The sequence below is a fragment of the Pongo abelii genome, chromosome 11 (genome assembly GCF_028885655.2).
Source record: "Pongo abelii isolate AG06213 chromosome 11, NHGRI_mPonAbe1-v2.0_pri, whole genome shotgun sequence".
Lineage (NCBI taxonomy): Eukaryota > Metazoa > Chordata > Mammalia > Primates > Hominidae > Pongo > Pongo abelii.
The window spans coordinates 50,684,668-50,708,207 of NC_071996.2; the positions used below are offsets into that span (position 1 = coordinate 50,684,668).

Sequence of the window (23,540 nt, forward strand, 5' to 3'; positions counted from 1 at the left end):
ATTTAGTATTGTCACTGCTTTGCAAAAAATGAAAGCAGAAAAAAAGTCTGATAAAGTTATGCAAAAATATTAACAGTTTAATAGTTATTTGGTTTTAAGTAATAGGACTGTTTTCATTCTTACACTTATTTGTATTCTCTAATAATCCTATAAAAATCATGTATTATCTTTTTTTTTTTTTTGAGATGGAGTCTCACTGTGTCATCCAGGCTGGAGTACAGTAGCACGATCTTAGCTCACTGTAACCTCTACCTCCTGAGCTCAAGCAATTATCCTGTCTCAGCCTCCCAAGTAGCTGAGATTACAGGTGCCCACCACCACACCCAGCTAATTTTTTTGTATTTTTAGTAAAGACAGTGTTTCACCACGTTGGCCAGGCTGATCTCGAATGCCTGACCTCAGGTGACCTACCAGCCTCAGCCTCCCAAAGTCCTGGGATTATAGGCGTGAGTCACCACACCCAGCCAAAAATAATGTATTACTCTTTAAATGAATGGAAAAGTAAGCTGCTTTTTTTAAAATCTAAGAAACAATAAACACTTAAATCATTCTCTTGGGAAAGATATATTTCTTAAGAATGAGATTCCTGCCTTTTAACAGGCTTTAGGAATTTCAGAATAAAAAAGGGGAACTAGAGCAGTTTAAAGTACTGAGCAACTGATCAAATTCACCATTGCACTGCCATGACTCTCCTTCTAGATGAAAGAGGCTTCAATACAAATTATCAGTCTCCTCATACCTTAACTGACCTTCTCTTGACTTATCAATACTAAGCCATTTAATGACTGTATGTTTTCAGTGTGACAACCCCAGGCTCTTCCTCGCTCATTATTTTCTCTTCATTTCCTTTTACTTAGTACAGTATTTTTAATGTTCATCAATATTGTAGCGTGTATCAGTAATTTTTTCATTTCTATTACTAAATAATATTTCAGTTATGACTATACCACATTTCATTTTATTCATCGATTGATGAATATTTGAGTAGTTTCTACTTTTTAGCTATTGTGAATAATAATACTATAAATATTTGTGTACAGGTTTTTATGTGAATATATATTTTCATTGCTCTTTGTTATATAACTAGACATAGAATTACTGACTCATATGTTAACTTCATGTTTAACATTTGAGAGACTGTCAGGCTGTTTTCCAAAACAGCTGCACCATTTACAGTCCTACCAAGAGTGTATGAGGGTTTCAGTTTCTCCACATCTTTGTCAATACATGCTTTATTTATTTGTCGTGTCTATTCCATTGATCTGTATGTGTCTATCTTTTTGTAGGTACCACACAATTACTGTAGCTTTGATAAGTTTGAATTAAGGAAGTAAGAGTCCTCCAATTTTGTTCCTGTTTTTTAAAATGGTGTGTTTGGGCTATTCTATGTTCCATCAATTTCCATGTGAATTTTAAGATCAACTTACCAATTTTAGCAACAAAGCCATCTGGGATTTTGAGAGAGATTACATTGAATCAGTAGATCAATTTGGAGAATTTTATCATCTTAACAATAGTAGAGCTCAGATCCATGAACATGAGATGTCTTTGTATTCACTTAAGTCTTTAATTTCTTTCACTGATATTTTGTAGTTTTTAAAATGTAAGTTTACTCTTCCTTTGGTAAATCTATTCACAAATATTTTAGTTTTTTAATACAATTTTAGATGGAATTGTTTTATTATTTCGTTTCAGATTATTCATTGCCAGTTTAGAGAAAATAACCAATTTTTTTAACATTGAGTCAATGGCAAAAGAAAATGATTGATTTTTGTATATTGATCTTGTATCCTGCAATCTTGCTGAACTTGTTAATTTTTGTAGATTTTTAGAACATTCCTTTGGCTTTCTTATATATAAAATCAGTGTAATGCCTATCAAAATACCAATGACTTCCTTCACAGAAATAGAAGAAACAATCCTAAAATTTATATGGAATCACAAAAAATCCAAAATAACCAAAGCTGCTCTAAATAAAAGAACAAAACTGGAGAAATCACATTACCTGACTTCAAATATACTACAGAGTTGTACTAACTGAAAATAGCGTGGTACTGGCATAAAAACAGACACATAGACCAATGGAACAGAATGAGAACCTAGAAACAAATCCATACACATACAGTGAACTCATTTTTGACAAAAGTGCCAGAAGCATACGCTGAGGGAAAAGATAGTCTTCTCAATAATTGGTACTGGGAAAACTCAATATTCGTATGCAAAAGAATGAAACTAGACCCCTATCTCTCACCATAAACAAAAACCGAATCAAAATACATTAAAGACTTACATCTACGACTTCGAACTATGAAATTACTACAAGAAAACATTGGAGTAGCTCTCTAAGACATTGATCTGGGCAAATATTTCTTGAGCAACAGCCCATGAGCACAGACAGCCAAAGCAAAAATGGATAAGTGGGATCACATTAAGTTAAAAAGCCTCTGCACAGCAAAGGAAACAGTCAAGAAAGTGAAGAGACAACAAACAGAATGGGAGAAAATATTTGCAAACTACCTATCTGACAAAGGATTAATAACCAGAATATGTAAGGAGCTCATAAACTTTACAGGAAAAAAAATCTAACAATACAATTTAAAAATGGGCAAAAGATTTGATTGAATAGACATTTCTCAAAAGAAGACATACAAATAGCAAACAGGTATATGAAAGGGTGCTCAATCATTAATCATCAGAAATGCAAATCGAGACTACAATGAGATATCCTCTCACCCCAATTAAAATGACTTATATCCAAAAGATAGGCAATAACAAATGCTAGCTAGAATGTGGAAAAAAGGGAACCCTCCTACAATGTTGGTGGGAGTGCAAGTTAGTACAGCCACTATGGACAACAGTCTGGAGGTTCCTTTAAAAACTAAAAATAGAGCTACCATATGATCCAGCAATCTCACTGCTGAGTATATACCCAAAAGAAATGAAATCAGCATATTGAAGATATATCTATGCACTCCCATGTTTGTTGCAGGACTGTTTACAGTAGCTAGAGATTCAGAAGCAAGCTAAGTGTTCATCAGCAGATGAATGGATAAAGAAAATGTGGTACCTATACACAACAGAATACCATTCAGCCATTAAAAAAAAAAAAAAGGGATCCAATCATTTGCAACAACATGGATGGAACTGGAGATCATTGCTAAGTGAAATAAGCCAGGCACAGAAAGACAAACAATGCATGCTCCCACTCATTTGCGGAATTAAACAAAACAGTTGACCAGGTGCAGTGTGGCTCATGCCTGTAATCTCAACACTTTGAGAAGCCGAGGTCAGGTGGATCACTTGAGCCCAGGAGTCTGAGACCAGCCTGGGCAACGTAGTGAAACCTTGCCTCAAAAACAAACAAACAAAAAAAATGAGCCAGGCATGGTGGCATGTGTCTGTAGTCCCCACTCCCTGGGAGGCTATGGTTGCCAGAGGCTGGGAAGGGTAGTAGGGGGATTGGGGGAGAGGTGGGGATGGCTAATGGGTACAAAAACTATAAAGAATGAATAAAATCTACTATAGTATTGTGATAGCATAATAGAGTGACTATAGTTAATAATAACTTAATTGTATATTTTAAACTTAAAGAATGTAATGGTTTATATCTCAAAGGATAAATGCCTGAGGGCATGGATACCCCAGTCTCCATGATGTGTTTATTTCACATTGCATGTCTGTATCAAAACATCTCATGTACCCCGTAAATATATATACCTACTATGTACCTACAAAAATTTTTTTAAAAAAGATCATATCATCTTAAATCAAGATAGTCTTACCTCTATCTTAGTCTTTCCTGATCTGTGTGCCTTTTATTTCATTTTCTTGTCTAGTTCCCTTGGCTAGAACTTCCAGTATAATGTTGAATAGAAGTGGCAAGACTAGATATTTTTTGTTCCTGATCTGGGGGGAAAACATGCATTAATTCACCATTAAGTATGATATGAACTGTGGATTTTCCATAAATGTCCTTTAATGGTTGAGGAAGTGCCCTTCTACTTCTTGTTTGTTGAATATTTTTTAAATGAAGAGGTGTTAGATTTTGTCACATGTTTATTCTGTGCTCCTTTATGTTATTCTTGTCAGATATATTTTTATATGTGATAGGCCCAACAGTACTTTATGCTACAATATTGTTTTGTACAATTTCTTTTTCGATCAATTAAGGAAAGAAGGAGATGAAATATGCATTCATTGTATCTTTTATAATTACTTTTACTTGTGCTGCCCCTTTTTGTTTTCTTGATGTCAGATTATCAACTGGATTCTTGAAGAAGTTTCTTTAGTATTTCTTGTAATGTAGGTAGATGTGTTATCAATAAATTTTCTCAGTTTTAGTTTCCTTGGAACATACTTATTTCACATTCCTTTTTGAAACAGAGTTTGGCCAGAATTAAGTTTTTGTTTTTTTTTGAGATGGAGTCTCACTCTGTCGCCCAGGCTGGAGTGCAGTGGAGCGATCTCGGCTCACTGCAAGCTCCGCCTCCCGTGTTCACGCCATTCTCCTGCCTCAGCCTCCCAACAAGTAGTTGGGACTACAGGCGCCCACCACCACGCCCGGCTAATTTTTTGTATTTTTAGTAGAGACGGGGTTTCACTGTGTTAGCCAGGATGGTCTTGATCTCCTGACCTCGTGATCCGCCCGCCTCGGCCTCCCAAAGTGCTGGGATTACAGTTTTTTTTTTTTTTTTTCAGATAGAGCTGGCTCCATCGCCCAGGCTGGAGTGCAGTGGTGCGATCTCGGCTCACTGCAACCTCCACCTCCCGGGTTCAAGGGATTCTCGTGCTCAGCCTCCCGAGTAGCTGATATTACAGCCACACACCACCATGCCCAGATGATTTTTTTTTGTATTTTTAGTAGAGACAGGCTTTCACTATGTTGCCCAAGCTGGTCTCGAACTCCTGGTCTCCAGTGATCTGCACACCTCTGCCTCCCAAAGTGCTGGGATTACAGGCGTGAGCCACCACGTCCAGCCCAGAATTAAAATTTTTAAGTAACAAGTTTTGGGGTTTTGTTTTCCTGTCAGCACTTTGTTTATATCATCCCACTGCCTTCTGGTCTCCATTGTTTCTGATGAGAAATCAGCCACTGATCTTTTTGAGCTTCCCTTGTATGTGAGGAATTATTTTTCTCTTACTGCATTCAAGATTTTCTCTCCCTTGAACATTTTTACTTTGATGCGTCTGAATATGATTCTCTCTGTCCTCATCCTACTTGGAATTTGTTGAGCTTCTTCAGTAGGTCAGTTAGTGAATTTTCATCAAATTTTGGAAGTTTCCAGCCATTATTTCTTTGAATATTATTTTGTTTCTTTCTCTCATCTCCTTCTGGTACCCCTCTTATGCATATGCTGCTGTGTTTAGTAGTGTCCCACATTTCTCTGAGGCTCTGTTGTTTACTACCTTCTTTTTTCTCCGTGCTTTCATTACATAATCTCTATCAATCTATCATCGTGTTCACTGATTCTTTATTCTGCCAACTGAAATCTATGATTGAGCCCCTCTAGTGAATTTCTTATTTCATTGTATTATATATTTATTTCCATCCAGAATTTCCACCCTTCTCTTTTTTTAAAATCCATAGTCTTTGCTTTATTGTGTGCAAAGAGTATTTGTGGCTTTTGAGCTTCCTGCATTTCTATTTTCTTGAAAAATTGGTGTTTGATTCTCTCCAAAATAACCAGAGAAAAATTGGTGTTTGATTCTCTCCAAAATAACCAAAATAAGGCAGAAAGTATGTCCTCCTCACAGTCTCCACTCAGTTCCGAGACTAATAGAAAAGAATGTAACCAGACTCTGAGTTCTTTGTGATATCTGAGGTCAATACATAGAATTCTTCAGTAATTTGTGCATTCATTTTTTTCTACAGTGTCATCAAAGGACAAGCAGAAATTTGATTCTTAACTATTACAATATAATGGCGTCACCTGTGACCACTTCCACAGTAAATCATAATAGCAACAAGGTCGTGCATTCTGTCTGGATTGGTTGCATCCCCTGAAATGTTACACAGACAAAGTTCTAAACGAAAAACTACCTAGTAAGAAAGTTTCGTACATCAGTGAATTTAATCCATATATTTAAATATTTTCAGATGTAGAGCTATAATCATGGGTGGTTTTTAAACTTTCATTCATTTGTGTGCTTCCTGTTTGCTACAACACTCTTCACAGTAATGTCTGTATTCACTTCATAGAGTTTCTGTGTTGCTAAAAACCCTGAAACAGTGAATAACTGATGTATTTTGTTCTATATCACAGGAAGTTCTTTAAAATCTTCATCTTTGCTCTTATAGTTTCACAAGTAATACATCTGGTTTCATTAGTTAATGTTTTCTGAAAAATTTCATGAACCTACATTGGGTCTGGTGTGCTGTTGTTATTTTCAGTATCAATATTACCATTTGGTAAGTGACCATTTTGTTTATCCTGCCTTCTCTCTTCTTATAGAATATCAGCAATTGTATTTAGTAGGTAATTTAAGAACCCATGGGTATCTTGTTGCATGCAGAAAAGCTCATTTTCTTTCTGTAATCTTGTTTTGAACTTCTTGGGAGTTATTACTTCAACCTTTTCCTTCTGTGTGGCTACACAGTGGAAGAAAGTTGCTGAGCACATTAAAATTTTCCTTCTACCTAGGTTGTCTTATATGCTAGAACTTTTTCCTGAAATGGATGACAAAAATAAAGTGCATGAAGAACTGAATTCCCAAAATTGCACATATTCCCCAAATTGACTAACCCAAAAGTGCCCATTGCAGGTATTCCCAAAATTGACTAACCCAAAATAGTGCTCATTGACTGGAAACTGTTCTGAGCCAATCTCTTTCTCTAATGCTGAAGCACTGGCACTCGTGGTCCAGATGGAGACAGGGGAGGAGAGAAGCCAGGCCACCCACTTGCATTGCAAAGCATGGACCACAAACCCACACACCAAACCTGCCCAGCCACCATTGCCCGATTTTTTTTTTACAATTTCTGTCTCTTTATTAATATTGTATATCTGTTAAAATGTTGTAATCATACTTTCCTTTTGTTCTTCAAGCATTTTAAGCATAGTTTGCTTTAGTTCTTCCATTTTTTTTTTTTTGGAGACGGAGTCTCACTCTGTCGCCCAGGCTGGACTGGAGAGTACAGTGGCACAATTTTGGCTCACTGCAACCTCCGCACCCCGGGTTCAAGCGGTTCTTGTGCCTCAGCCTCCCAAATAGCTGGGATTACAGGCACCTGCCCCCACGCCCGACTAATTGTTTTTATTTTTTGTACTTGTAGTAGAATCAGGGTTTCACCATGTTGACCAGGCTGGTCTGGAACTCCTGACCGCAAGTGATCTGCCCACCTCAGCCTCTCAACATGCTGGGATTTACAGGCGTGAGTTACCGTGTCTGGCCTCTTTGCATATCTTATAATATTTTATTGAAAACTGGACTTTCTAGATAGCATATTGTAGCAATTCCGAATATGAGTCCTCAATACTTGTCATTGTTCTTGGCCTGTTTATTCATTTAATGACTTCCCTGGACTATTTTAACAAAATCTGTTCACCACCCATGTGAAGCTTCTGATGTTACTCTTCAGAGCACGCAGTCTTTCCCATGCATATAGTCCTCCTGGGATAACAGTAGCTATGATAGACTCCCTTTGATTGTCTCTTTCCCTGATCTGTTATGCGTTTGCTTCTATTGGTATCATACCTACCTGTTAAGCTCTACTAATTGCTGGGGTAATGCTTTATTGTTTCCAATAATACCACAGGGAACAAATTGCTGTAGTCTGTTCCAATTAAATTCTGTCCCCTATACTGAACTAATTTTGAGGCCATTCTTTGAAGTTTATTCTGACTCCAGGAGGATTGTTCTTAACTGCCTCTTTGATTCTCTGGCAAACACCTTCATGTTTTGGGGAGTGTTTTTCTGTTTTGTTTAATAAATGATATCCAGTCATTTCCTATTGTTCACTGAAATGACCTACTACTTAGCTTATTTCTCTCATGGAGATACTAGCCTCCTCTTGCTTACCATCAAAATCTTCATTGTTTCAAGAGCACTTTTGGGCTTGAACTCTCCCTCACTCTATTCTCAATAAAGTCAGTTCTCTTGGGGAGAGCTTTGGAGTTCTCTGTTCTTATGACATTCTCCTCCCCCTGGGCAAAATCTTGGAACTACTAGCCTGAAGCTAAGGTTAGAAACAGCGGCCCACTTTTCATGCAGTGGTAAACCTGTTTTATGAGCAGAGCAGTGTGCAGAGGAGTAGGCTCTAATCTCTTGGCTTGCTTCTCCCAGCATGGAACCTGTGCCCTAAGGGTGAGCTGGGGCATGGATGCTTTAAGCTCCAGTGTTCTCAGTCTGCCTTTCTGGAGTAGAAGAACTTTTGCTCTACAGGAAAGGTCTTGGTGCAGAAAGGGAACCCCTGGCCTCTCAACTGTACTTGAGTAGAATTTTACATCTGTAATACATAGCTGGGGTCACGAGAAATGTTGATGCTTGCCTTCTGTGGAAGATATCAGAGCCATTGGCTGGGAGGTGGGGAGAAGGGGAGCCCTGTAATCTTGACCACACCTACCTGGAGTGGAGCCTCTGTCCTGCTGAGCTGGTGAGTGGGAGTGAGAAAGGCAGTGGGTTGTGATTCAAGTGCCAGTGACTCTCTTTGTTCTTCCCAAGAGTTAGTAAATTGTCTTGCATAAATGTTTCTTCATTGGCTGTGTGCCCTTAAGACAATTTTCAGAGATTTTAAATGATTGTATTTGTATAATTTTTTACCAGTTATGGTTGTTTCACTGGGGAGCTCCTCACTCCTCATCCATTCCAGAAGTGAGTCTGGGCTATTATCTTTTGGACAGTATCCCATAAACCTCTCTTCTTCTTAGAAGGAACTTTGTTACTGCATGATTTATAATTTATCAATATATTGCTTATAGCTCTAGAAATCGGCATCATGCCGTAAACCACTTTGTACACTGCATGTCAATATATTACAGCATCCTCATATATCAATATTGTATGCATAGACTTAGTGCCAGCATGTATGAATAGAATAGGCACAACCTAAGTACACCTGCTTATATACATGGCATTCGGTAGGTCATATACAAGGAAAAAGAATAAGCAATTCTGGGTTACAGCCAGTCTCAGTTGTAGTCATGCTACTGCCTCCAAATCCAGTGTGACAAAGCAAGGATGGGGAAACTTTCTCCTTTCCCCATCCTTGATGGTCCCCCAGTTAACCCAGGATATGCCAGGTCAAGTCAGGCCCTTTTTCTTCTCTAGCAGTTTCTTCCTAGAACCTCCAAGCAGAAGGTGGGCTTTGCTCCATCCTCTGTTTAAAGAACTTTCTTTTTTTTTTTTTTTGAAACAGAGTCTAGCTCTGTTACCCAGGCTGGAGTGCAGTGACATGTTTTGGCTCTCTGCAACCTCTGCCTCCCAGGTTCAAGCAGTTCTTCTGCCTCAGGCTCCTGAGTAGCTGGGATTCCAGGCATGTACCACCACACCCAGCTAATTTTTGTATTTTTAGTAGAGACAGGGTTCCTCCATGTTGGTCAGGCTGGCCTTGAACTCCTGGCCTCATGTGATCCACCTGCCTCAGCCTCCCAAAGTGCTGGGATTACAGGAATGAGCCACCATGCCTGGCCTAAAGAACTTTCTTTAAAGAACTTTGTCTAAAGTTGTTTGGAACTTTAGGAGTTCTTCTTTGCTCCTGCAACCCTCTATTCTCTCCAAATGTTCATTGACTACTAATGCCCTATTCTATTTCACCTGAGAAAAATGAAGGACCGACCTTCTGGATCTATTGCTTAAGCCTTCAGGTGCCTGCATACAAGATATATAAAAGGCTCAGTTTTATTCCATTTCCTGGGGTGTTATGTTTTGTTTTAATAACTGATATCCAGTCATTTCCTATTTTGTTTTCTGAAGTGTCATGTTATGTTTTACCCATATGCAGAGTTAACAAGTTTCTATTATGTATGATCTCCATTTTCAAAAATGTCTGAGGACCTGTAGAGTGCACTTTAAATGCTTCAGGAAGTCAGTCATAACCTTTTATATTTGTCCATAGTTTGCTTTCTTGCCTCATCTCTGATCTCCCTGAGCTCCATTTATACTGGGCCAAAAACTTACTGCTTTCTCTTAAGCAGACCATCTATTTTATGTGTCAGTGCTTTTGCTTTCACAGATGCTTAACCAAATGATTGTCACAGAATATCCTAATAGTAATATGAGATATCAGGGACCCAGTACATACCTATTGAATAAGTGACTACATTTGGGGATTTTTTTTTTTTTTTTTTTTTGAGATGGAATTTCACTCTTGTTGCCCAGGCTGGAGTGCAGTGGCGCGATCTCAGCTCACTGTAACCTCCGCCTCCCAGGTTCGAGCAATTCTCCTGCCTCAGCCTCTCAAGTAGCTGGAATTACAGGTACCCAACACCACATCCAGCTATTTTTTTGTATTTTTAGTAGAGACAGGGTTTCATCATGTTGGCCAGGCTGGTCTCGAACTCCTGACATATCATCCACCTGCCTTGGCCTCCCAAAGTGCTGGGATTACAGACATGAGCCATTGCGCCCGGCCATGGGGATTGTTTATTAGAAAGCTCTTCATTTGATTCTAAAGCTACTTAAGAACCAATGCTATTCTCTCTTCTTTTCCTGCAGTGTCCTCCCTATCATCACTTGCTTTCACTTTGCTTGACAAAGTCTTGCTTGACAAAAAGAAGAAAGAAAAAAAAAAAAACTAGACACAACTGAAATATTACCTTCCTTGAAAAGTTGTTCTCAATTCTGTCTGTATTCCTCAGCTAGTGGATATTTGTTATTCTTGGATAATTAGTATTAGAACTCTCTTTCTGGGTTTAGGGAGTACCCTACATTCTGAATCAGAGACATTTTCTATCTTACAGGCTTAAAATGCCAACTACTTACTCTCCCAGTCTCTGTTACACATTGGGCATGAGTCCATAAACAGGACTGCCAATCAGGCATACTCACCACAGACTTTGAAACAAAAATTAGAGACATGAAAAAAATGTAGACTACAGACTCCATTTCTGGAGTCTTCATTTCTGAAGTAGCAGTAGCAGCTACTTCCAGTTTCCAAATATAACAGAAAAGTTATTATAGTGGCAACATCTATCCTGCAGCTTCAAGACAGTAGCATTGCATGCTGCACGCTCCTTTCCTGGTTGGGTAACTTCCAAGGCTGTTTCTATAGCATCCCAAAGAATTCTATGAGGTGCTTCCTATCCTTTAATAAATGTATTTTCTGCTGAAATTACAAGTTGGTTTCTATTGCTGGTAACTAAAATGGAGGGACACCTCTGTACCCCTAAAGCACTTCATTCGTAAGCCAATATAGCAATAAACCAAACTATCTTATAGTTAATTGCCAATAGAATATGAGTTAACTGAGTCAAGAAGGAAAGAAGGCACATTCTAGGCAGAAAAGCATAGCAGGAGCCTGTGTAGCTGGAAGGAACATAGAAAGTATGTTCTATGGGACTAAAGGGACTCAAGGGACAGTGTGTCTGGAAGATAAAGTGAAGTAACTGGTGAAGAGTGTCAATGGATAGGAAATTGTTAGAGGAATTAAGTAACTGAATCATACTGTTAACAGTGGTGAATCCATATGGGTTTGCAACAACCGTAATTCTTACCTCCTCAGAAGAAATAATTCAACAAAGGGGCATAAGGGCAGAGTGGGAGACTGAGGCAAGTTTTAGAGCAGGAGTGAAAATTTATTAAAAAGCTTTAGAGCAGGAAGGAAGGAAAGTAAAGTACACTTGGAAGAGGGCCAAGCAGGTGATTTGACAGATCAAGTGCACGGTTTGACCTTTGACTTGGGATTTTATATGTTGGCATGTTTCTAGGGGAATTAGTCCCTTTTCCCCTGATTCTTCCCTTGGGGTGGGCTGTCCTCATGAGCAGTGGCCTGCCAGCACTTGGGAGGGGCTATATGCATAGTATATTTACTGGAGTTGTACACATGCTCACTTGAGGCATTCTTTCCTTACCAGCCTAGTGTTCTTAGAAGGTCGTATACCAGTTAAACTCTGCCATTTTGCTTCTTAGTGTACATGCTTGATCCCACTTGCCTAACTCCTGAAATATTATCAGAAAGCTGCTGATCACCAGTTTCAGGTGTTTCTATCTATTGGGAGACTGCCGTTCCCTGGCACCAGCTGTGACCAATTATTATTTTAGAGAGACAGACCATCCACCTGACTATCACCTGATGGTGCCTGACATTCTTGGTTGGGGATGGGGTCCCTCTCCTGCCTTGCTCGTGTCTGACTAGCTACCTACTGTAACAATACTAGCTGTATAAGACCGTGTGAAGATATTTTTAAGTTCAAAAATAACATAAAGCTATTGAGTCTTTATAAATGGCAGATATTATGCTCAGATTCATATTTTGAAAAAAATCCTCTTGCTGTGGGCATGAAGAATGGATTGGAGGTGGGAAAATACTGGTGATTTTAGTTGGATTTGTGATTTGCTCATAGTGTTAAGTTCTGTATTATTGTTCCAAGTGATCACTGCCTCCAGACCAGATCTTTCTATTAATGCTTACTTTTTCCTTTTGGAGCAATCTGGAATGAGGACTTTCCCTCCCCATCAAAAAGCCTTTTATTTTAACCTTTAAAGCTACCTAAGACACAGAACAGGCTAGAGCAATATTTTCTCCATGCTTCTTGCTGTTATTAATAGCTCTTGCTAATAGAGACGTAATTTTTTAAAGTCAATATTCTGCTGAAGAGACTTAAACTTATATCAAGTCCATTTAATTACATATAGATGTGGGACTTAGATTGGATTATTTTTCTATGCAGATATTAAAGCAATTCGGTTTTGGGGTTTTGTTTTTTTTCTGGGTTTTCTGGAGACACGGTCTTACTCTGTCACCCAAGCTAGTGTGCAGTGGCGCTGTCATGGCTCACTGCAGCCTCAACCTCCTGGTTTCAAGTGATCCACCTTAGCCTTCCGAGTAGCTGGCACTACAATGTACACCACCCTACCTGGCTAATTTTTTTTTTATTTTTTTAGAGATGAGGTGTCACTATCTTGCCCAGCCTTCTGTTTTATTTTGAAAGCATGGTTGCTTTCATCTTACTCTTTTCAAACTAAAGTAAAAAGTAAAATGATATACCACACTAAAGCATATATATGTTTCATTATATCATATATACATTGTATGTTATACATTATTATATCTATTATATATCTTTATTTGAAGAGCTATTCAAAAATAAAATTTGAAGATATTATGTATATTTTTAGTTGGTCTCAGAAAGTGAAATAATGATTGCAGATCGCCGGATTGCAAATGGCCAGCAAAATAATTGGAGCTGCTATTGGTATTTAATAAGTGGAACCTTCTGAATTTTAGTAAATCCAGCAAATCATTACAAAAGTCATTCAGTAGTAAATCAGACAAACAATTTGGTGTTTCGTTAATTAGTATATTCAAGCCATTTAAGCTTCTGAAGAATAAGGTTGCTCTGCCAGAAAATCTTTCCAAGCATACTTAAAAAAGCAGTATTCTAAACAAAGGCACAGCATTTGGTTGCTAATATATGCAAAGTTGGTAGGGAAAAGTCTGTGTGGCTACATGTCGGGCCAGCCGGCTTACCACAACAGCACAGCAGGGAGGAAGGGGAGGTATTAGAGGTTAAAGGCAAAGACAAAGAGGAGTTCTCCAGTTCCAGAGTGTTATTTCATATAAGAACGATTTTGTTTGCTGTTGCTGACCTTATCTGTCCACATCATTTCTTAGTTATTTTAACTGACAAAAAAAGAAAAGTGTAGAATATGAATAAGAAAAAATAAAAGCATATATTCTTTGTCTAAGTAAAATTCAGGAAATATTAGGTTTAACAATTTGAAAAGACCTGTCATTTTTGCGAGTCAAAAATGATTGATTATGGACAATTTCATGTGGTTCAACCTAATCAAACCTACCAGTAGATTGTAATATACCACAATATACAGCATGTTGCAAATACAGTTTGCTCACTCTGAATAGATTTGGATATCTTTTTCTTTTTTTGTTATCAAAAATTATTTGTAACAAAATATTTACTTGTATCAAATAAATCTAATTTTATTAGGTGTCAGAAACACTTGATGTGGACATTTTTAATAGAGATTATCAAGCCCAAAAGAAGCCTTTAAAGTAATGAGGGGGCAGTAGAGTACAAATGACCTCAAAGCCTAACGCTGATGAACTGAGCCAACTTATAATGCCCTCATCAATCTCTCAGCTGATATTCCAGGATTCAGAGATTTTCCACAGCCATATATCCACACTGCAGATCTCTCCGATTCCTAGGACTCTGAAATCTCAGGAAAGATGACAGTCAATGTAAGTAGTAATAATAATAATAGCAGCTAACACTTAAACAGTATTTACTGTACCCAGGCACTGTTTTAAGTGTTTTACATATATTAATTCATTTAATCCTCAAAGCAATCCAATTAAATAGGTAATATTAACATCAAGAAATAGGCGAGGAAATGCAGGCACACAACAGTTAAGCAATTTGCACAAAAATGCCACAGTAAGTACCTGAGCCAAAATTTAATCCCAGGTGTTCTGGCACAAGAGTCAGTACTTAACCAGCAGCAAACTGCTTCTCAATATAAAAAAAAAGTCTAGCATCACTGAATCAATTCTAGTACATTGTGGGTTGCAAAATTAGTTGAAATACCAACATCCTTAATAAAGCTTTTCAAGCTTCTTTTCATTCTAATAGCTACTATTCTGGACTACGTTAAAGAAAAATATTATGGATGACATTTGATAAGACAATAAAGAAGACTTTGTTCAAGGGACTACTGCATTGGGGACTGCAGCGGGAGAGAGAGATTGGGCCAACTCTAACTCCAATAAGGGCAGTGGGTATCTATACCCAAGGAGCAGAGTGGGTGTCAGTGGATGGAAAATTACTGAAAGGAACATCAGAGGCAAGGAGAATTCTGGCTAAACTGACTTGACAGGGTTATTTTAAAAGGCAGGCCATTTGATCAGATATCAAGGATGGGAGATTTTTGCTAACCTGATCCAGCAGGATACTTCCTTAAAGTGGACTAAACAGGCAGAGTCACTAGACTAAGGATGGAGCCCAAGATTGAAGCCTTGTTAAGAGGAGGACTCAGAGGAGCCTAATGTTTAGTCAAAGGAGAGAGTTTCTGTCAATCCTTCCTGTTGTTCAAAGGAAAGAAGAGTCAATCTTCTTTTCTTTAAATAATAAAAGTCCATTCCTCATTTGGTAGAGGATGTCTGCCGGATGGTATGAACAATCAGGCATTTAATGAGTGGCATTTCTATGAAACAGAAAAAGAAAAACCAAGATTAATGTCTACAAACCCAGTTTCTGTGTCCAGAGGGCAGCCAGTCAAGAAGATTTCTGGATATTGGGCTCAAAGCATCTTTAAATGGTCGACTGAGGGTGAGAGAAGCAACCCCACACATTTCCTGGTTTGCAGTTTGAATGTGTTTAGCGATGACATCGGGTGAACTTTCTGAGGGGCCCAAACAGCAGCAGGCATGATGTCGCCTGTACACAATCTGTTATGGTAATTTGTTTGAAGTTCATGTCAAGTTGTCCAGCTTCAGCTTGCAGAGCTTTGGGAAAATGGCAGTTTTAGTTCTTAGTGATGCCAAAGCAGAAGGATGGGAGAAAAAATTAGAATGTTAGTTTGGACAGTTGTAGCCAGATATCAAAGGAAACTAGAGGAATTTTGGATACCTTCCAGTTTATAAGTATATAATGAAGCCCCAAAGACAATGAACAGAGCTAGAATCTATTAACAGGTCCACTAATAGTTTTCCACTGAAAAAAAATTTTTTACAATCTCCCCCCTTTTTAATTTTTTATTACAAAATAAATCTAGTGTCATTCGATTTGGCCTGATTATTTAAATAAGCATAGCAAGAATGGTAACTGATCACATAGGCCTTTTAAAATTTGCTTTGTTTGAACTTTTCATAAGGAATCTCAGATTAAACTTTTAAAACCCAGGCTAGGATACCAAGCCAAGAACTCACCACCAGATTTTGCCACCTATTATGCCTACCGATTTGAGTGAATTCCTCTCTTCTCTAGGTCGCCAAGGTATCCAGAGTTTCCTGGGCCTCCCAGGAAGATACTTCTGTATTCAATTGTAAGAACGGGAACCCTGTAAGCCAGGTACCAGGCTGGTATCTTAAGAGAGCTTTGTAAGCATTGGCTTATAAAGTTGACTCTAGTTTCTTAAATCTGTTTAGTCATATCTGATTCTGTGTACTTCATTCTAAAATATGCCATTCCAGTCAAAGCCTTGGTAATATAATCAATGTTTCCAGCTCTGTCCTGCTATAATAAAAACATATTTTTATTGAACTTATACAAACAACTATATTGCCATAAAAATAATAATACTCAATAATAGTATCCATATTTTGGAGAGATTAGGCAAGGATAAAAAAATAAATGTTTCATTTTGTTTACAAAGGCATAATCTATAAGATTGCTGTAAGTTATAGTTTAAGAGAAAAATGTTTCTTTAAATATGGAAAACAAAACAACAAAGAACCAGCAATGTTTCAAACAAAAACTAATAAAAAGTTCATTCAGTCTCATGTAATTAATTTTTGTTCTGCTTGATCTTGAATTAATAGTTTTATGAACTCATCAACTTCTAAGGATCTGATAACAATTTATTTGAAAAGAGAATTTGGTTGTTTCTCAGACACACAACAATAATAACCAGAAAAGAGGATTTTGGCAAAGTCCTATGAACATCACACAATTTCTGGAATATTTACATCAATGACATATACTCATAGAAATAGAAAATAAATAAGCTTAAATATCACATTTTATTTGACAGTGCTTCCTTGTAATTTAACATGTCAAATACACCAATGTAGGGTAACATCCTTCTTTTTACAAGATTAGAGCATTTAGGATTTGATTTGGGGAACTTTGTCAAAAATGTTAAAAGTTGGAACACTTGATTAAATGGGATCACAGGTCACTGTGAAACAATACTTAGTTGTTTATTTAACCAAAGTAATTATAAAAGGTTTTGCAGGCAAATATAGAAATTTACATAATTGTAAAAAAGAAACCTTAGGTCTTTTAAAATTGATAAAACTTAGGTTTTTTAAGTAATTGAAAACAGACTAGAAAACTTTATTCTTTTAACAAAGAGAAAACCCAATTGTAGCTTTTCATCAGAAAATTATGAGCTCTATTTTTTTAAAGAACTTTATAAGTAAATCCATCCAATCTTAGCAACTTGACTATACAAAATTTCTTTTTCACAAACCTTTTACAACCATTTTACATCCATTCAGTTTTTATCATACTCTTCCTCTTCTGCATCCTAAAACAACAGTCATCTTACTTTAGTAGAAAACTATCCCTTTTTCCTCAATGAAAACACATTTTTAAATCGTTTATACTATTTCTTACTAAAAACACATCTTACCTTTCTTACACATTTTGCACACAAAGTTGTTTCCCTTTCCCTTTATTATTTCTAGTAGCTTAAATTACATATATTGCTTATACTTTTTTTTTATTATACTTTAAGTTCTGGGATACATGTGCAGAACGTGCAGGTTTATTACATAGGTATACATGTGCCATGGTGGTTTGCTGCACCCATCAACCCGTCATCTACATTAGGTATTTCTCCTAATGCTATCCCTCCCCTAGCCCCCCAGCCCCTGACAGACCCAGGTGTGTGATGTTCCCCTCCCTGTGACCATGTGTTCTCATTGTTCAGTTCCCACTTATGAGTGAGAACATGTGGTGTTTGGTTTTCTGTTCCTGTGTTAGTTTGCTGAGAATGATGGTTTCCAGCTTCATCCATGTCTCTACAAAGGACATTAACTCATTTTTTTTACAGCTTCATAGTATTCCATGGTGTATATATGCCACAATTTCTTTATCTAGTCTATCACTGATGGGCATTTGGGTTGGTTCCAAGTCTTTGCTATTGTGAACAGTGCTGCAGTAAACATATGTGTACATGTGTTTTTATAGTAGAGTGATTTATAATCCTTTGGGTATATACCCAGTAATGGAATTGCTGGGTCAAATGGTATTTCTAGTTCTAGATCCTTGAGGAATCACCACACTGTTTTCCACAATGGTTGAATTAATTTACCCTCCCACCAATAGTGTAAAAGCGTTGCTATTTCTCCACATCCTCTCCAGCATCTGTTGTTTCCTGACTTTTTAATGATTGCCATTCTAACTGGCATGAGATGGTATCTCATTGTGGTTTTGATTTACATTTCTCTAATGACCGGTGAGAATGAGTTTTTTTCATATGTTTGTTGCCCTCATAAATGTCTTCTTTTGAGAAGTGTCTGTTCATATACTTCTCCCACTTTTTGATGGGGTTGTTTCCTTTTTTGATGGGGTTAAGTTCCCCGTAGATTCTGGATATTAGCCCTTTGTCAGGTGACTAGGTTGCAAACATTTTCTCGCGTTCTGTAGGTGGCCTGTTCACTCTGATGAGAGTTTCTTTTGCTGTGCAGAAATTCTTTAGTTTAATTAGATCCCGTTTGTCAATTTTGGCTTTTTTGGCATTGCTTTTGGTATTTTAGTCTTGAAGTCTTTGCCCATGCCTATGCCCTGAATGGTATTGCATAGGTTTTCTTCTAGGGTTTTTATGATTTTAGGTCTTACATTTAAGTCTTTAATCCATCCTAAGTTCATTTTTCTATAAGGTGTAAGGAAGGGGTCCAGTTTCAGTTTTCTGCATATGGCTAGCCAGTTTTCCTAACAACATTTATTAAATAGGGAATCCTTTCCCCATTGCTTGTTTTTGTCAGCTTTGCAAAGATCAGATAGTTTAAGATGTGTGGCATGATTTCTGAGGCCTCTGTTCTGTTTCATTGGTCTATATATCTGTTTTGATACCGGTATCATGCTGTTTTGGTTACTGTAGCGTTATTGTACAGTTTGAAGTCAAGTAGCATGATGCCTACAGCTTTGTTCTTTTTGCTAAGGATTGTCTTGGCTATATGGGCTCTTTTTTGGTTCCACATGAAATTTAAAGTAGTTTTTTCTAATTCTGTGAAGAAAATCAATGGTAGATTGATGGAGATACCATTGAATCTATAAATTACTTTGGGCAGTATGGCCATTTTCACAATATTGATTCTTCCTATCCGTGAACGTGGAATATTTTTCCATTTGCTTGCCTCCTCTTTTATTTCCTTCAGCAGTGGTTTGTATTTCTTCTTGAAGAGGTCCTTCACATCCCTTGTAAGTTGTATTCCTAGGTATTTTATTCTCTTTGTAGCAACTGTGAATGAGAGTTCACTTATGATTAGGTTCTCTGTCTGTTACTGGTGTATAGGGTGATTTTTGCACATTGACTTTGTATCCTGACACTTTGCTGAAGTTGCTTATCAGCTTGAGGAGATTTTGGGCTAAGATGATGGGGTTTTCTAAATATAAAGTCATGACATCTGCAAACAGAGACAATTTGACTTCCTCTCTTTCTATTTGAATACTCTTTATTTCTTTCTCTTGCCTGATTGCCCTGGCCAGAACTTCAAATACTATATTGAATTCAAAGTCCTGAATAGGAAGGGAGAGAGAGGGCACGGTTCTCTTGTGCCAGTTTTCAAAGGGAATGCTTCCAGCTTTTGCCCATTCAGTATGATATTGGCTGTAGGTTTGTCATAAATAGCTCTTATTATTTTGAGATACATTCCATCAATACCTAGTTTATTGAGAGTTTTTAGCATGAAGCGTTGTTGAATTTTATCAAAGGCCTTTTCTGCATCTATTGAGATAATCATGTGGTTTTTGTCATTGGTTCTGTTTAAGTGATGGATTATGTTTATTGATTTACAATGTTGAACCAGCCTTGCATCCCAGGGATAAAGCCAACTTGATCATGGTGGATAAGCTTTTTGATGTGCTGCTGGATTCAATTTGCCAGTATTTTATTGAGGATTTTTGTATCGATGTTCATCAGGGATATTGGCCTGAAATTTGCTTTTTTGGTTGTGTCTCTGCCAGGTTTTTGTATCAGAATGATGCTGCCTTCATAAAATGAGTTATGAAGGAGTCCCTCCTTTTCTATTGTTTGGAGTAGTTTCAGAAGGAATGGTACCAGCTCCTTTTTGTACCTTTGGTAGAATTCGGCTGTGAATCCATCTGTTCCTGGGGTATTTTGGTTGGTAAGCTATTAATTACTGCCTCAATTTCAGAACTTGTTATTGCACTATTCAGAGATTCGACTTCTTCCTAATTTAGTCTTGGGAAGGTGTATGTGTCCAGGAATTTATCAATTTCTTCTACATTTTCTAGTTTATTTGTGTAGAGGTGTTTATAGTATTCTCTGATGGTAGTTTGTATTTCTGTGGGATCAGTGGTGATATCCCCTTTATCATTTTTTATTGTGTCTATTTGATTCTTCTCTCTTTTCTTCTTTATTAGTCTGGCTAGTGATCTATGTATTTTGTTAATCTTTTCAAAAAACCAGCTCCTGGATTCATTGATTTTTTTGAAGTGTTTTCATGTCTCTCTCTCCTTCAGTTCTGCTCTGATCTTAGTTATTTCTTGTCTTCTGCTAGCTTTTGAATTTGTTTGCTCTTACTTCTCTAGTTCTTTTAATTGTGATGTTAGGGTGTCAATTTTAGATCTTTCCTGCTTTCTCCTATGGGCATTTAGTCCTATAAATTCCCCTCTAAACACTGCTTTAGCTGTGTCCCAGAGATTCTGGTACATTGTGTTTTTGTTTTCACTGGTTTCAAAGAACATTTTTATTTCTGCCTTGATTTCATTATTTACCCAGTAGTCATTCAGGAGCAGGTTGTTCAGTTTTCATGTAGTTATGCGGTTTTGAGTGAGTTTCTTAATCCTGAGTTCTAATTTGATTGTACTGTGGTCTGAGAGACTGTTTGTTATAATTTCTGTTCTTTTGCATTTGCTGAGAAGTGTTTTACTTCTAATTATGTGGTCAATTTTAGAATAAGTGCTATGTGATGCTGAGAAGAATGTGTATTCTGTTGATTTGGGGTAGAGAGTTCTGTACATGTCTATTAGCTCAGCTTGGTCCAGAGCTGAGTTCAAGTCCTCAATGTCCTTGTTAATTTTCTGTCTAGCTGATCTGTCTAATATTGACAATGGGGCATTAAAGTCTCCCACTATTATTGTGTGGGAGTCTAAGTCTCTTTGTAGGTCTCTAAGAACTTGCGTTATGAATCTCTCAGTGCTCCTGTATTAGGTGCATATATATTAGGTTAGTTAGCTCTTCTTGTTGCATTGATCCTTTTACCGTTATGTAAAGCCCTTCTTTGTCTTTTTTTACCTTTGTTGGTTTAAAGTCTGTTTTATCAGAGACTAGGATTGCAACTCCTGCTTTTTATTGCTTTCCATTTGCTTAGTAAATATTCCTCCATCCCTTTATTTTGAACCTATGTGTGTCTTTGCATGTGAGATGGGTCTCCTGAATACAGCACACCAATGGGTCCTGACTCTTTCTCCAATTTGCCAGTCTGTGTCTTTTAATTGGGGCATTTAGCCTGTTTACATTTGAGGGTAATATTGTTATGTCTGAATTTGATCCTGTCATTATGATGCTGGCTGGTTATTTTGCCTGTTAGTTGATGCAGTTTCTTCATAGTGTCGATGGACTTTACAATTTGTTATGTTTTTGCTGTGGCTGATACCAGTTTTTCCTTTCCGTATTTAGTGCTTCCTTCAGGAGCTCTTGTAAGGCAGGCCTGGTGGTGACAAAATCTCTCGGCATTTGCTTGTCTGTAAAGGATTTTATTTCTCCTTTGCTTATGAAGCTTAGTTTGGTTGCATATGAAATTTTGGGTTGAAAATTCTTTTCTTTAAGAATGTTGAATATTGGTCCCCACTCTCCTCTGGCTTGCAGGGTTTCTGCAGACAGAGCTGCTGATAATCTGATGGGATTCCCTTTGTGTGTAACTTGACCTTTCACTCTGGCTGCCCTTAACATTTTTTCCTTCATTTCAACCTTGGTGAATCTGACCATTATGTGTCTTGTGGTTGCTCTTCTCAAGGAGTATCTTTGTGGTGTTCTCTGTAATTCCTGAATTTGAATGTTGACCTCTCTTGCTAGGTTGGGGATGTTCTCCTGGATAATATCCTGAGGATTGTTTTCCAACTTGGTTGCATTCTTCCCATCACTTTCAGGTACACCAATCAAATGCAGGTTTGGTCTTTTCACATATTCCCATATTTCTTGGAGGCTTTGTTCATTCCTTTTCATTCTTTTTTCTCCAATCTTGTCTTCACACTTTATTTCATTAAGTTGATCTGCAATCTCTGATATCCTTTCTTCCACTTGATCGATTCGGCTATTGATACTTGTGTATACTTCATGAAGTTGTTGTGCTGTGTTTTTCAGCTCCATCAGGTCATTAGTGTTCTTCTCTAAACTGGTATTCTACTTAGCAATTCCTGTAACCTTTTTTCAAGGTCCTTAGCTTCCTTGCATTGGGTTAGAACATGCTCCTTTAGCTCAGAGGAGTTTGTTATTACCTACCTTCTGAAGCCTACTTCCGTCAATTTGTCGGACTCGTTCCCTGTCCAGTTTTGTTCCCTTGCTGGCGAGGAGTTGTGATCCTATGGAGGAGAAGCATTCTGGTTTTTGGGATTTTCAGCCTTTTTGAGCTGGTTTTTCCTCGTCTTCCTGGAGTTATCTACCTTTGGTCTTTGATGTTGGTGACCTTCAAATGGGGTTTCTGTGTGGATGTCCTTTTTGTTGATGTCGATGCTATTCCTTTCTGTTTGTTAGTTTTCCTTCTAACAGTCAGGCTTCTCTGCTGCAGGTCTGCTGCAGTTTGCTGGAGGTCCACTCCAGACCCTGTTTCTCTGGGTATCACCAGCAGAGGCTGCAGAACAGCAAAGATTGCTGCCTGTTCCTTCCTCTGGAAGGTTTGTCCCAGAGTGGCACCCGCTAGATGCCAGCTGGAGCTCTCCTGTATGAGGTGTCTGTCGACCCTTGCTGGTAGGTGTCTCCCAGTCAGGAGGCACAGGGGTCAGGGACCCATTTGAGGAGGCAGTCTATCCCTTAGCAGAACTCGAGCACTGTGCTGGGAGATCTGCTGCTGTCTTCAGAGGTGGCAGGCAGGAACATTTATGTCTGCTGAAGCTGCGCCCACAGCTGCCCCTTCCCCCAGGTGCTCTGTCCCAGGGAGGTGGGAGTTCTATGTATAAGCCCCTGACTGGGGCTACTGCCTTTCTTTCAGCGATGCCATTCTCAGAGAGGAGGAAGCTAGAGAGGCAGTCTGGCTACAGCAGCTTTTCCAAGCTGTGGTGGGCTCCGCCCAGTTCAAACTTCCTGGCGACTTTGTTTACACTGTGAGGGTAAAACCACCTGCTCAAGCAGACGCACCTCCCCGCTCCAAGCTCGAGCCTCCCAGGTCGACTTCAGACTGCTCTGCTGGCCACAAGAATTTCAAGCCAGTGGATCTTAGCTTACTGGGCTCTGTGGGACTGAGCTAGACCACTTGGCTCCCTGACTTCAGCCCCCTTTCCAGGGGAGTGAATGGT

General features: G+C 38.2%; 1 protein-coding gene and 1 pseudogene across 23 annotated transcripts in view; one reads left to right on the forward strand and one right to left on the reverse strand.

Moving 5' to 3' along the window:
• Positions 1–23,540, forward strand: part of MBD5 (methyl-CpG binding domain protein 5) — a 475,596-nt gene that overhangs the window by 264,369 nt on the left and 187,687 nt on the right. The window lies entirely within an intron of this gene.
• Positions 5,762–23,540, reverse strand: part of LOC103889956 (ubiquitin carboxyl-terminal hydrolase 12-like) — a 98,569-nt pseudogene continuing 80,790 nt past the window's right edge.